This window comes from Wyeomyia smithii, chromosome 1, assembly GCF_029784165.1.
Source record: "Wyeomyia smithii strain HCP4-BCI-WySm-NY-G18 chromosome 1, ASM2978416v1, whole genome shotgun sequence".
Lineage (NCBI taxonomy): Eukaryota > Metazoa > Arthropoda > Insecta > Diptera > Culicidae > Wyeomyia > Wyeomyia smithii.
This window is the reverse complement of record NC_073694.1, coordinates 37,846,105-37,860,630: the sequence shown is the minus strand read 5'-3', so window position 1 is coordinate 37,860,630 and position 14,526 is coordinate 37,846,105. Positions and strand designations below refer to the sequence as shown.

At 36.5% G+C, this 14,526-nt stretch overlaps 1 protein-coding gene across 1 annotated transcript in view; it reads right to left on the bottom strand.

Annotated features, from left to right (window-relative positions):
• Positions 1-14,526, bottom strand: part of LOC129716702 (uncharacterized) — a 125,971-nt gene that overhangs the window by 31,253 nt on the left and 80,192 nt on the right. Inside the window, exon 4 of the mRNA XM_055666536.1 lies at positions 5,573-5,610. The gene's annotated coding sequence lies outside the window, so the exon portion shown is untranslated. The remainder of the gene's footprint in view (positions 1-5,572; positions 5,611-14,526) is intronic.

Here is a 14,526-nt window from a genome sequence, read left to right as displayed (position 1 = left end):
ATATTAGTTGCGAGAGACCTTTTTTCTGCCCCCCCAAGCGGTCATATCGAAAGTGCACCTAGAATTATTCGCCGTGGTTTGGTTTGGGGAGTGGTTATTTGTGAATGGCTTCAACAAGGATTTTAGGATGTTAAAATTGAGTAATAATCCCCCGTTAGTACTGGTTAATTTGAAAAAAGAAGGTTCATTTAACCAATTTAATTTATGTGAAAAGCAGTGTAATAACAGACCTCACACCTCACACAACTTTAACCAAGGTAAAATCCGGAGAATTTTTATGCAAGATGGTTATCGTAATTTCCGTGCCTGCAAGCAAACCAAACACTAAACAAGACGGTGAAGCAAAATCTGCTGGCCAAAAGACGAACGGTTGCATGCAGATATATGATGAAACATAGGCGAAAATGGATTTTGGACAGCTCTCAGGTCTGAAATTTTACAAGGCCGCTACCAGTGGAGATGTCACCAGCAAAGTTAGGTTTGTTTTCGTTGATAAATTTGTCAGGATGTTCGTCACAAACAAGACAACCCGAAAAAAATAACATTGAAAAAACATTAAAAAAAACCTTAAAAATTGCTGTAATTGTACATAGCTATACCATAAATTAACTATGGTTTTCATTGCAGATACATCAATTTCACATTAAATATCATTGTCCAGAACAATAAAAAACATCGTTTTTGCCATTTTTACCATGAAAAAGGGTTGTTATGTCTCAACAGCATTTTTTCAGGCATTTTTACCATACATTTAGAAGTCACTGACAATGTTGTTCATGGTAAAATTATTGTCGGTGGTAGATTCAACAACAAAAAACGTTGTTAAAACATGGTAATGACAACAATCGTTTACAAGCTTACAGTAAAAATACCGTGTTTTTTATGGTGAAAAAATGCTGTTAAGATACATAACTTTTTCATGGTAAAAATGGCAAAAACGATATTTTTTATTGTTCTGGACAATGATATTGAATGTAAAAATGTATATCTATAATGAAAAACATAGTTAAATTATGGTATAGCTATGTACAATTACAGCAATTTTTGAGGTTTTTTTCAATGTTTTTTTAATGTTATTTTTTTTCGGGAATGGACTCGAAATAGGAGAGAATGTCTGCAGTGAACTTTTCTTTCCGCTTTTTAAGGCTCACAAAGGTTTGGTCAAGTTTTGACAAGCTATCGTAGTCGTGAGTAGCTTTAGTGCATATAATAGGGTCAGGATTGGAATCTAGCGTGAAAAAATATTAGCGCTCTTAGAGTACATCCATTCAGTTTTCTGTCTTCTGGAAAAATTTTTGGTATAGTTGGGGCTTCATTTTGAATGCGATTCGGCTGCAAAGATGGCGCTTCGATGCTTTGCGGTTTTCGGTGAAGTTATAAATCATAAAATTGTATGCCACTTTGTAGAAGATACAAAATTTCTATATCTTCAATTTTCAGAGATCTATGAGTTCTTGTAGAGTTTGTCTGAATGTTTTTTTTTAAATTTTCCTTCAGTGGAAATTGAATAAATCCGTGCTTTCATTCATATTTCGAAGTTTTTTAAGTACGTGAAGTACGTGAAAATGAATTAAATAAAATTTTTTTTTTTTAATTTTCTTTTGAATGTCTTAGTAGAGTCGAATTGAATATTTAGAATAGGTTATGTTTCCATTTAATTTACTACCAAAAGATCGAATACTCTCTTATACCGTGTGATGAGTTTTTTGGTGTCTAACATGAAATTTTAGGGAATATTACAGAAGACACATAATTTATACCTCTCTATATTTTGGAATTATACTAGTTTTTTTATTCAAAATAAAAAAAAAACTAAATTTTACAAAAACTGCACTATTTCTCGAACCAAAATAGGAAAAAGATGTGTTTTTGTTAATTTTTTGCGCAATGCTTCTTGTTTTGACGACATTTTTAGCAGAACTGAGCATGTATAGACTTAACAAAAAATACTGACAACAAGAGGAGAGAGAATGAGAGCTTTCATATACATACCCTGGTTTTTAGCGTATTCGTAGTGGAGTAAGAGAACCTCCAAAAACTTCCAAAATTTTAGTAGTACTAGTCGGACTCGTTTATGTATAAACTCGATTATGTATGATTCGATTCATATAAATTTAGACTCGATTATATATAGTTGTTTTTCTATTTCAAATATGAATTATCTAAAGCTGAAATGTCGTAAGGGAACTGCCATGAGTTGCGTAACACTTTAGGAGAAGGAAGGGGGCTATCTGACAAAGCTTTGCAACCCATGCGACAAAATTTTGAGAATCTATACAAGAGAAGAGGGTGTCTAAACCAGTTATTTTCGCGATGTGTAATTAAAGGACGTTCCCTAATCGATTCATTAGACAAAAAAAAAAAAATAAAAAAAATTAAAAAATAAGAAAAACAAAAAAAAAACTTTAGAAAAAAAACAAAAACAAAATGAAAATAAAATAGACAAATAAATAAAAAGCAAAAAATAAAAAAATTAGAAACAAGCAAGAATGCAAGCATATAAATTAATAAAATAAAAAAAAACTAAAAAAAATTGAAAAAAATAACAAAAAAATATAGCTTTTTAACAATTTTTGCGATATATTGTACCCCTAGCCGCTTTGAGAGTCCGTCAAAAGACCGCAGAGTGATTGCTCGCCTGGTTCGTCGTTTTTCTGTTTGGTTAAGGGAAAACTTAATTGAAGTCTCTGGCGACATCAACGAAATTTAAAGGTCAATTTTTTTCCATTCAATTAATTGGCCTAGCGTAAAATATTCTATGGTTCAGAAAGTCGTTTTCTTTCAATATACTTGAAGAGGTTGTGTATGAGACACGACCACAAATTAATGTAGAATTTCGTCATTCTCTCTAATGTATAATTTCTAATCTAATTCCTTGTGACAGGTTCGGGAACACACTTGATTGGGTCAATCGATTTGAAGGTGTGAAGCGGTTTATTTAAGTGAAGATCTTCTGTTAATTTTCTCAACCTTGAAGAGAAGCGTTGTTTAATTGGCTAGGAGTCATACGAAAATGATGCTGAAGGTAGAGCGTCCTCTTCACCGTAAATAGTACGAGGGTGGTATCCAAGAAACTTCCGCATGGTTTACATATATATGACTACGATAGTGTTACACTTCATCAGAAAAAATAGCAGACGGAGTTGTAGCGATTCATTTTCTCTACAATCTTCAGAAAACGGCAAATACAAATTTGCTTAGAATTGGAGGCCAGTACGATTCAAGTGAAATTTAGTAGATTCTGGAATTGTTTGTCATTAAACAAATTCAAATTAGGCTAGATTAGCTGGCGGGCGTTTTGTAGTGCACTCGAATGAGAAAACAACAACAAATCGTTGGGGAAGTAAGGTAATTTAATTTGATTTATACTGAGAGTTGCGACTGATATTTGACCTTATTTTTGGGTCTTATTGGTCGAAATATGCGTGTAACAAAGTTCAATTGTACAATAGTTAACAACACAAAATCACAATTCAGTGGACGCACCGCTAATTTTTCAATCTATGTCTGTAAGAATGCAGGAAATACGTTGAAAAGTGACAGAATTTTAGCAATTTGAAAAGGACAATTTTCGTGACTCTCTCAATGTTTGGTTTTTCAATTTGCACCTTTATGTTGCCGTAAGACGTAATCCAACGTCAAATTTTTTTTTGAGGTAACACCAAATTTCGACGTTTCTAAGATATTTGGCATTCATTGAAAATCGATATCGAAAATTTAATAAACTTTTTTTTCATCAGTCAAAAAGTGAAACTTTTACCGCTTTGTGGCTTTACTTCCCGAAGTTTGATTATGCTGAGTTTTGCATGAAAACTGTTTGCGAGAAAATTCTCGACCTGATCGGGAATCAAACCCGATATCACAACCGTGTGGGATAGTTAGTCGATCGACATCGCTAACCACAGAGCCACGGGGACCATTGCTGAATGACAATAAACGCATTTTAAAAGTGCTTATATTTCATCGTCAATGTCAGACTGCGGCGACTGAATCCAATAGCTTGGATCATTTCGTCTAGCTTTTTGATGTCTGTGTTAGGGGAATGAGTCAACCTTTCTGATGTCTGAATTAGAGAAATGAGCCACGCCTATGATAATATAATGAAAATCTTGTATACATTAACGATACTTTGTTTATTACATTGTGTCCAGTTGCATTAAAAGTTTTCAGTATTTGAAATATTTTCCACCACCAAAATGTTACGTCCGCGCGTCACATTTCAAAGCGTATTCTCTCATCAGCATTTCCAAGAAAACTGAGGTTTATCGGGATTTGGATAGACAAATCAGCAAAATCTAGTTCACGCTCTGTATCTGCGCAGCGCTGTGCTATATCTACTCTGTCCACTTTGAGCGAGAGTTACTAGGTTTCTACATTAAGGTGAATCTGAAGAAAGGTTGGTAAATGGCGCTGACTTTGATTGTTTGGATTTCTCTTCGTTTGTCAAAGATCAGTTTATTACCAGTTACTTACCGAGAAAAATAATCAACCATGGAACCAAACAGTCCTGACTTCGTACACTAGAGGTCTTACACTTGATTTCACTTGAAAGAACACAATTTTTCATATTTATTTAGAAACATCGTTGCTTGAAAAAACCTTACTTTTATCATGTTACTCCTCATTCCAACCACCGCGGATCACTCTAGTACTTTGATCCATTGCACTTGACACTTTAATTTAACCGATTTTTAACTTTAAATTAAGATGAAAAGTATACTTTTCGGATTAATTATACTAAAATACTTGGTTCAGTTTTGGCTAAAGGATACAATAATTTGCATCAGTGTTGCCAAAATTATTTTCTAATCGATCTGTCTAAATAAAATAAAAAAATAAAAAAAAATATTCTTTCCATAATTTAGGCATAACATTGGTTTGTGGAAATATGCGGAAATGACAGAAAAAAGGCCTCAAAGATATTTCTATGTTTACTTTTCCTTTTACCGTGTTCCAAAAAAAATTACTGAAAAGTATTATAGTGCGTTTAGAACAATTGTACGGTATGGAAAGTGAACACAGTGAGCATTGAAAAAAAAGAAAAACAAAAAGATAACTAATGGTTGCCTCAATTAGTCGGAGTTTCACCTTAAGTGTTGTTAACTTAAGATGAGGTTTACTCTTGTGAACATATCTGTGATATAAAGAAACCCGGGCGTTGATTATAGGGTAAAAAATTCTCCAAAATTTGTGTAAAATTCGATTGATTATTCACCAAATATTATGTTCACATTTCTTGTTTTGTAATCTGATTGCAAGGTTTAGATCAAACGCCTTTTTCTTTATTGACCACAGGGAAAAGAATAAGTTCTCTTCAGTGCAGAAGGTTTTCTGACTTTTGTTGCGCACTCTTCAAGCAAGCGAGAAAGACTTTATTTCTTCCAGGGAGATCGAAGGGGAGCAAACGTACCTAACTTTGAATACGAATCGTACCGATTCCCTCGGTTGTAAGGTTTATGTGCGATGTAATGTAATGTAATGTTATATTATGTTATGTTATGTTGTTATATTTGGAATTCATCTGACAATGTTTTGGTTATGAATACAGCTAATGTGAATGTTGTTTACTCACTTTTTCTAGTCTTGACGAGAGGGTAAAATAGTCATATTCTGAAAGTAAAATGAAAAGAAATTGTTTTAGTAAACTTTAATGCTAGTATTTAAATAGGTATCTTTCAAGTTCACACGAACGAAAAAAATCCATCTTAATCCATCTAAACGAAAGGTACATATCTTCATCGTGAATCTTTTTATCGCATTTAATTATTGTTTCACCCATAAAAAATTGTGGTGGGCTCAACTTCTCAACCTTACTTTACTGAGAGTCAAATGAAAAGAAGTGTTACATTGTATGCCTCAACAACCTGCCGAAAGTCACGATTTTTTTTTCTTGTTGACAGTTACCAGTCTAATGGCCTTGGGATCGTAATGTAGCAAAAAATCTTAATTTTTACTGCTCATTAGTGCCGTCAGATGCCTTAAAACAAGTGGTGCCATGAGGATTTCTCGGACGTTCTCCGCACCGAAGATTCCCTTCCAACTAGGGTGACTATCTTCATTGTTTCCGTTTATTTTATTCCTATTCCGAAAAGTTCGGTGTGTTATTTTAAAACTTTCTTGGAAGAAACTCTGGCAAAAGTAAAAACTCAATTGCTCCAGCTACTTATTGTACAACCACCCCAAAGCAGACCTGCGGCTGTATACATATTACGTTTCTGCTTTTTTTTCAATTCCAAGCTAGCTGGCCAGAATGGCAAGCTAGACGTTGTTTCTCTGTCGCTCTGGCCATTTTTCATTGCTTGTTTGACGTTTTCGTGGGAAACCGACGTTGCTGCTGCTACTCAACTGCTGCACCCAGTGCGTACCGTATCGCTCTGCATAAATCGGGCCAACACAACAACCGTAAACAGATAATCAGATCAAATTTGACAAGGCAGCCCTGCATGCACGGTCACACCGTCAATGGGTGATTGTTTAGATGGGTTTAAACTTGTTTTTTTTTGCAGCCATTCGAAATTCGCAAGAGAAAAATTTGAATAATTCCATTCCATTCGTTATTTTCTCGCTCCACAATTGTACCACTTTGTTTTACGACCCTGGGTTTGTGTAGTCTAATATCAGTGTAATCGGACTATTCTTGTCTTCTTACTGTAATTTCATGATTTGCCTATCTATGCTAGTCAGTCGCGCTGAATGGGCAATGAATGTACCGTAAGTTTTTTTTATCGTTTGCATTTTCCTGCGGGTTGTGGGACCGGATTCGTCCGAGTTTTGCATACATCGTTAGGTAGAACTGTTGCGCTTAGTATCATCCCGTCCGTCGGGAGTTTTCCGCGGCTGAGGAGAGCTCCACTCTCGGTTTTACGATATTTTTTAATACTCGAACCGTACATTTAGCTTAGAACACTAATTTAGTCTGTATAGGGTGATAATGACTCGCTATGCATGAAAGTGATTTTGATTTTTTTTCTGTGAAGTTATAACACTATCCATCGGGTGAAGTCAAATCTGTTGCTATCTTTTTCTACGTATATTGCAAAGTCTTCATGTTGGACAAAGGTACGACGTGCGGTAAATACGTACTTGTTGCTGCTAGACACGTTCCCCGGGAGCTGGCATCAGGAATTCGAAAGCCCTTTTGTGAGTGAGTGCGAGAATGAATAATGCATAGAATAAACTTTGTTGCAGAAAAAGAGACACATGATGCTTGTTTGGTTGGCGAGCTCCGTTCGCTTGGCTTGACTCGAGCGACACACAGACACGCGTGGTTCGAGCAGCAGATAACAGTTCTTTCTTATGTCAAGAGTATTTTGCATCTTGAGAGGATGGCAGCAAGCAACGTAAGCGAAAATGCTGTCCTCGTGGAGCCGTCTTACTTTGCGGTTCAATGTACTTTGTGCAGTAATAAACAGGTAATGTCACTTTATTCCACTTTATTGAGTCTTTGGTGTAAACCTTTATATTCCAGAAGAAAATCAGACGTACAAATATGTGGTTTTGTCCCTGGATATGAATTTATCTGTAATTCGTTTTGTTGCGGGTCATTTTCAGCTATAGTAGTTTAAAAAAATTGTGATGCAAACGTAACAAAAAACGAGAACGTTTGGGAAAAAGTTAACTTTTGGACGTGGAGTTTTGAAATTAGTTCAGACTTGATTGTAAGACACTTAAATTTAGTTTTGATTTTTGTTTCTACGAAAAAAAAATAGAATTATTGATCGATCATTAAAATATACTAGAAAAAATTCCCGAAAAAGATTCAATTATATTGGTGCATTTGGTGTGAAAGTCTGGGGACGTCAGAGATAATAAATCTCGTACGGCTTATGAATAAAATAAAAAATCGAAATGAAAATGATAGAAAGAGACAAAAACCTATCATAGGTTAAAAAATTAGAAATCGGTTGAATTGACCCAGGAAAAAGCGCTCACGAAAAAATGTAGTTGGATAAAAAAGTTAACTGAGGCTCAAATGTAATGAAGCTTTGACAAACGTAATGGCGTAAATCTGTTGTATGCAAGTATGCAAGTGGAGCATTAAAATGGGTTAATATTTCTATTGCAGGCTAAACCTAAAACAGAAAAAATGAACCTAAGGTCTAAACTTAGAGAGCTCCGTAGCCGCAAGGTTACAGAGTCCGCTTTGACAAATGGGTGGTCGTGGGTTCGAATCTCAATAGAACCAACCCAATTGGTTGTCAAATGACTTAAGCATAGACCTTTCTATCTGCGCTAGTATTAGTGGTCGATTTCACTAATACAAGTTTTATTTTTGGTTGCAAATAATCAACACGCTGGTGGAAACAAAATTCGATTTTATAAGGATACACGACTAAGCCTGTATTGGTGAGATCTGGCATGATAAGCTCTATTGGTTTATTCTCAGGCTCCTCATCACATACCCTTTCTTCTATCTGAGAATAAGTCACTATTATAATAAAACTGGCCTGAGTAACGCCTGAAAGTTCTCTCCAGGGGATTGTATCTAGGCGATATTGTTAGGATGGTCAGAGGCTCGGTATAATAGAGCAGTAACCTTGCAACGGAGAGGTAGCTTACACACAAACATGGGTATAAATGATGAGCGTATCACTTACTTCAATAGTGATACTGCCAATAATATGAAGTGCGGAGTACAGAAAACACCGCAGTGAAAAAAAAGTCTAAACTGAACCAGTAAAAAAAAGATACAATAGATTTGATACAGCTGAAAATATTATAAAACTTGTGAAATAAAAATCAATTCTTGGATAAAATTCATTCCTGTAGGGTAGCGAAATGCTACTGATTTTCTTTGGAAGGTCTCGCATTCGAAACCCATAAGAAACCTGTGAAGATAGAGTAAAAGAGGTGGATTGGATTGGAGATAATGAAGAAGAGAAGCAATCCTAGGAAAGGAGAAAGAAAATTAGCGATAGTAAAGAGTAAAAATGACGAGAACGACGAAAATAAATCAAGATAGAGTGAACGATTGTAAGAAATTAAGATGATTGGTAAAAAATGGATAGAAACAATAACTTGAAAAAATCATGAAATGGAAAAAGAAAGAAGGAAAGGAAATTTTAAAGAATAATAGAAAGAAGATTAAGAAAAAAAGTATTAGAAAAGGTCAGAAACTAAGAAAGGGCCAGAAGCAAAGAAAAAGGTGATTATTTCATGTGTACCTTGTTATAAAAGTGATTTTTGGTTAGCCTTTCGAGTAACACTTTAATGTAGCAATTTATTGTCACTAAATAATTCAGCTGCGTTCACATCATGCATTGCAGTAACCGCATGGTGATTTCATTAAACGGCACAGTGTTATAAAAGATTGAAAAAAATCATCTTCGAAATAAAAAAATGCAGTTCCGTCAAAATTTGATATTTTATGTAAAATTTTCTGAGGAATCTAAACAAAATATTAAAAAAAATACGATTTTTTTAATGATTTTCGCATTGTTGTTTTAATGTACTGTTCGGTAATTTTCCTTGGAAGACCCATTTACAACCTTCAATTTGGCGTTAAAATATTCAAAATCGGTCAAACGGTACAAAAGTTATGGATGTTTGAAAATTGTAACTTTTGAAAAAAGTCGAATTTTTGGTATTCAAAACTTTCCAATATCGGGCATGATCGGAGCAAAAAGAAATCGGATATGCTTTTTTTGCACAGAATTGCTGTATATAAATAAACATGTAGGAGTTGGGAGAGCAGAACAAGGGAGTGTAAAAGAGAGAGAAAGAAAGAGAGAGAGAAAGAGAGAGAGGGAGAGAGAGAAAGAGAGAGAGAGAAAGAGAGAGAGAAAGAGAGAGAAAGAGAGAGAAAGAGAAAGAAAGAGAGAGAGAAAGAGAGAGAGAGAAAGAGAGAGAGAGAGAGAGAGAGAGAGAAGAGAGAGAGAGAGAGAAAGAGAGAGAGAGAGAGAGAGAGAGAGAGAGCGAAGGAGAAAGAAAGAGAGAGAGAAAAAGAGAGAGAAACAAAGGAGAAGAGTAAAACAAAGAAACTGATAGAGAGAGAGAGAAAGAGAGAAGGAGAAAGAAAGAGAGAGAGAGAGAAAAAGAGAGAGAAACATAGGAGAAGAGTAAAACAAAGAAACTGATAGAACGGAATGAAAACAGAGTAAACAAGAAAACCCTGAACGGTGGAAAAATGGTTGCTACAAGTAGAGAGAATGAGGAAAAGGATAGAAAACTAATAGCGAGAAAGAAGAAAAAATGTGGATAATGATAACATATCGTTTTTCGAGAATGAAAGAGAGATAGATAGATAGAGGAGAAGAAAGGATCGAAAAAAAGTAAAAAATTGAGAAAGAAAAACTGACGGACAACAGACGGAAATGAATCAGAAAAAGCAGTTTCATTTATTCTACCCGCGATGAAAGATCACTCTTTAAAGCTTTAAAAAGAAGAGTGAAGGATAAAACAGTTTTGCATTAATGCTAAGGAAGAAAAAAATAGAGTAAAGCGATCAAAAAGGATGAGTAAGAAAGATTAGAAAGAAAAGTATAAGAAAGGGAAAGAAAACAAAAGAGAGAGAGAGATATAATGAAAAAGAGAGATAAAGAAACAGAGAAATAGAAAAAGAAAAAACAAAAAATGTAAGGAAAATAAAAAAGGGATCAGGCAGCAAAAGCGACATTCGCAGGAAGAGAGGGAGAGTATGTTAGAGTTGATATGGAAATAATTAAAAGCTCTTTTCGGGGAAAAAAGAGAAACTAACAGGAAGATTAGAAAGGATTTTTTCAGGTAATAATTTACTAAAGATAATTTTTTCACATTTATGATTATCAATATACCTCACAATGTGATGTCCCTATACTAGGAATACAAATTTGCGAGTCCTACTAGTGCTTTGTAACTTCAGAGCCATCATAGCAACAAGCTCAGCTTGTTAATTTTTCAACTCGATTGCAGGTGAACATAACACTACTTGTGAATCTTTTTCGAAAGTATTTAGCAGAAATGATTAATAACCTTCTGCAAATGAAGTTTTTTTACGGGGATTTTAGAACTCAGTTTTAACCGCGCTACGTATCTCCGCGTAAAATGAGACTTTAATAAAAATAAAGTAACAAATTTCAGAGCAGAAACATATTTTACGGTACACAACATGTATCAAACCTTCGACAACCGTGTGTCAAATGTCACACCCACAGAAATGACAGCATTAGTATTAATTTACGTTAGAAAATGTGAACCTAATGCAATCAGGGCTCCACTTATACTTTTTACAATTTCAAAAGCTTCTGTGTTGTTTTGTCGGAGAAAACAACGAAACGAACGATACAGGAGGATAGAAACAGTAATTAGAAACAATAATTGGAACAAGAATTAAAGAGAGAATGAAAAAAAAGAAAGAAAAGAAAAAAACACAAATATAAAAGAAAACCAGAAACAAAAAGGTCAAGAAGCTGAGAAGAAAAGTATTAATTCTTTTAAAATTTGTTGCAAAGCTGCTAAAAAGCTGTGGAAGATCAATCGCCTTTGGGTAAAATTGTATTTTCATTTAGCATTCGGAACAATTCAACTAGCTCTGTTCTGGAGTTGGTTTGACTTAGGAAACATGTAAAGTTGACTACTTGAAGATATTTTGTCGTACTGGCAGAGAAAAATATAAGAAAATTATTCCGTCAGTTGTCGGTTGGAATTCGCGCCATCTTTTTCTGCACACACACCTGGTCCACCTCAGCGATTAGTTTGTTCCTGTTTATCGCCATATGTGCAGCATCCCGCATCACCTTTCAGCCTTCTTCCTTCTTGGTTATTGCCCCCTTTCGATTGGGTGAAATTAGGATTTGTTAGTAAACTTTTTTTCCTCAAGAGTGCTCCCTCACAGATTAGCTACACTAAATTCCTGGTTGGCACTTTTCGTAACAATCCTGAACGAAAATTCAATTATCAGAAAGCTGAACCAACCATTTACAAGCATAACAATGAACAGACATTCCAGAAACAAATCTACATTTGAGAACATCCTTGTTCTCTATCTAAGACAACAAAACACTGCTGCTACTGAAGTTCACAATCCCAAAACAAAGCGGGCCAAATAAATCAATTTACCCGAACCGTCCCTCCATGTCTTCCCCGGACCAATCATATTTGCCACCATACCGATTTACGTGCGTAATTCCGAAACAACAATTTGCGCTTGGTTTGCCCATTAGCATAATACTTCAATGCTATCACATTCGAAAGTCTCGCTTACATGCTGAATGGTCAGAATCCGAGAGACTGCCATTCAATAGCCCCAGCTAAGGCTAAAACACCAGGGATATCTCCTATTCAATTAATTCTATAGACGCCGGTACTAGGCAAGCACTTGCTTCAGAACTTCATTAAACCTGGTCATCCGAAGTAAATGACCATGCAAACACACATACACATACACACCCATCGAACCGAACGAGTTGCTCTTATTGTCTAATGGAGCTTGTGCGCTGCAATGTATAGCAGGAAAATGGTACACAGTTTTAATTGTGCAATTTTGCCCCATACAATACGGCTCAATCCCATGTAATAAACAGCTTTGCTGCCCTGTTCGTGTGCCTGCTGAGTTGATTCTCCTGAAGTATGCCTCCAATTCCAAAAATCTGCAGTCTCATGAAAAGTTCCGAAAAAGATGATAGCCATACCTCCACACAGTCCTCACAGTCAGTGGGTGTAGGAAAGTCGGCGGGCAAAGTAGCAAGAAAATGCCTTTTTGTGGAACACAAAAGAACCGACAGAGCCTATTGCTACAAACTGGAAACCTCTCAGCATGCATGCAGTTGGGACCGAACAGAAGTAGTGCATGTTATTTGTGCACATACAACTCCACACTAGATGGGACAGCGAGAGGGAGAGTGAGCGAGCGAGGTAAAATGGCACAGAAGAAGTATGCAGCCAAACAACCATTCAGAAGAACCCATCGTGTAAGCTGCGGTGAGACGTGATCCAACAACAACGACAACAGTTGGCATTACAGACAGGTATAACAGGTGAGTCATCGTTTCGCTGCACGGTGCACAAGCCATTGGAGGGCAGAGGTTTCCCATTCCAGCAATCCCCGCTTCGATCCGCTGCAGAGTTTGTAGAGGCCACATCGAGGCTACCCGCGATGGTGTGTAATATCAACTCAGTGGAATGGATTTCCTCGAAGCCATTGGTTGGTTTGGTAGAGTCTTAGGGTGGCTCTCCCGCGGATACTGTGGTGTGACATAATTTGCTTGCTGAAGTGCTCCCATGTCGGCAAACTGCCTCTTCCTTTACAGCTCAATTCAATAACGAACAATTTTATGCAACCCCATTCCTCGGTAACACAACGCACCTTGAGGCGTACGCATGAAACTTTTGCAAAGCCTACACTCTTCTCACTCCTCTTTCTTCTACCTAATCATCTTTCATTTTTATTTGCTCGTCCTCCAATTGCTACGCCTGTGTGATTGTAGCAAGTAAAGCAAACAATTCGATACTTTGCTGAAGTTTTCCTGTTGTGTGTAGAGTTTCGCACAAATAATGCTCTGAAAACTTTCAACCGCCCCACACCGCACCAGTCTCCCCGAACTGAGCCACTTCACCACAAGCACCGAGATCCGGAGGCCGCATTTGGAGGTATTCAAAATAAGAGGACCAAAACAAACAAAAAAAAAAGTTCACATCTACAGCATGGCTTTTATTCGGCGAGCAATTGCGATTCGCGCGTTTGCACGACGCGCTTAAATCAGAACATTGGCAGTAAGTTTTCTCGCCATCACCATGCGGCACACGTGTGCAATTGGAAGGGCCTGAAATATGAACTGTAATTTTTAATCACGGAAGCGAAACAGAAGTTTATCTGCAGAAAAATTATATAAATAGAAACTCGCTCACTGAACTTGGCATAATTTTGTGTCTGTGTGCCATTTCCAGTGTCATAGCCGTGTGCACGTGGGTGGCTTCTAGGTTTCAAGCAAATAAGAGCGCTTTTGATAAAAGTGTTGGAAAACACTAAACAGGAGCTAATTAAAATATATGTACAAATTAAGCTCAAAGCAGCTTATTATGGAGATTTAAAAATTCATTTGTGTGAAACTCAAAACATATGAAAATCCAGCGCGTCGCTATGCAAGAGTAACACATAAAAGTTAGATGACAGAACGAAGGGAACTTTTATCGGACAGTTGCGATACACAAAAGTTCAACTGTACACATAGGTTCAATTTAAACACACGAACCATTCGGTGTACCAGATCGAAAATATTAATCTACCTTCATGATGGACACCGCACGACAGACGGTAACAGCAAAAAAGCCAATCACTTTGTCTGATGCATTCGAAAAATCACCCCCATCACGTAACCAATCTGTTAGGCCAAAGTAACGGACGGTCGCGAACAAGCATTTGATGTTTGCTGGGAACATCCGAAAAATGCTCTCTCCCCTCCTCCCCCCCACGGCAGGACACAGCATATGTCGAGGCTTGACCCAGCATGTGGCACCCAGCATAACATACGGAGATCGATTTTACGACCAAAACAAACACTCTTTGTGACCTGAAGAGGATGCGAGTCGGTGCACCTCATCCTTCCGTTT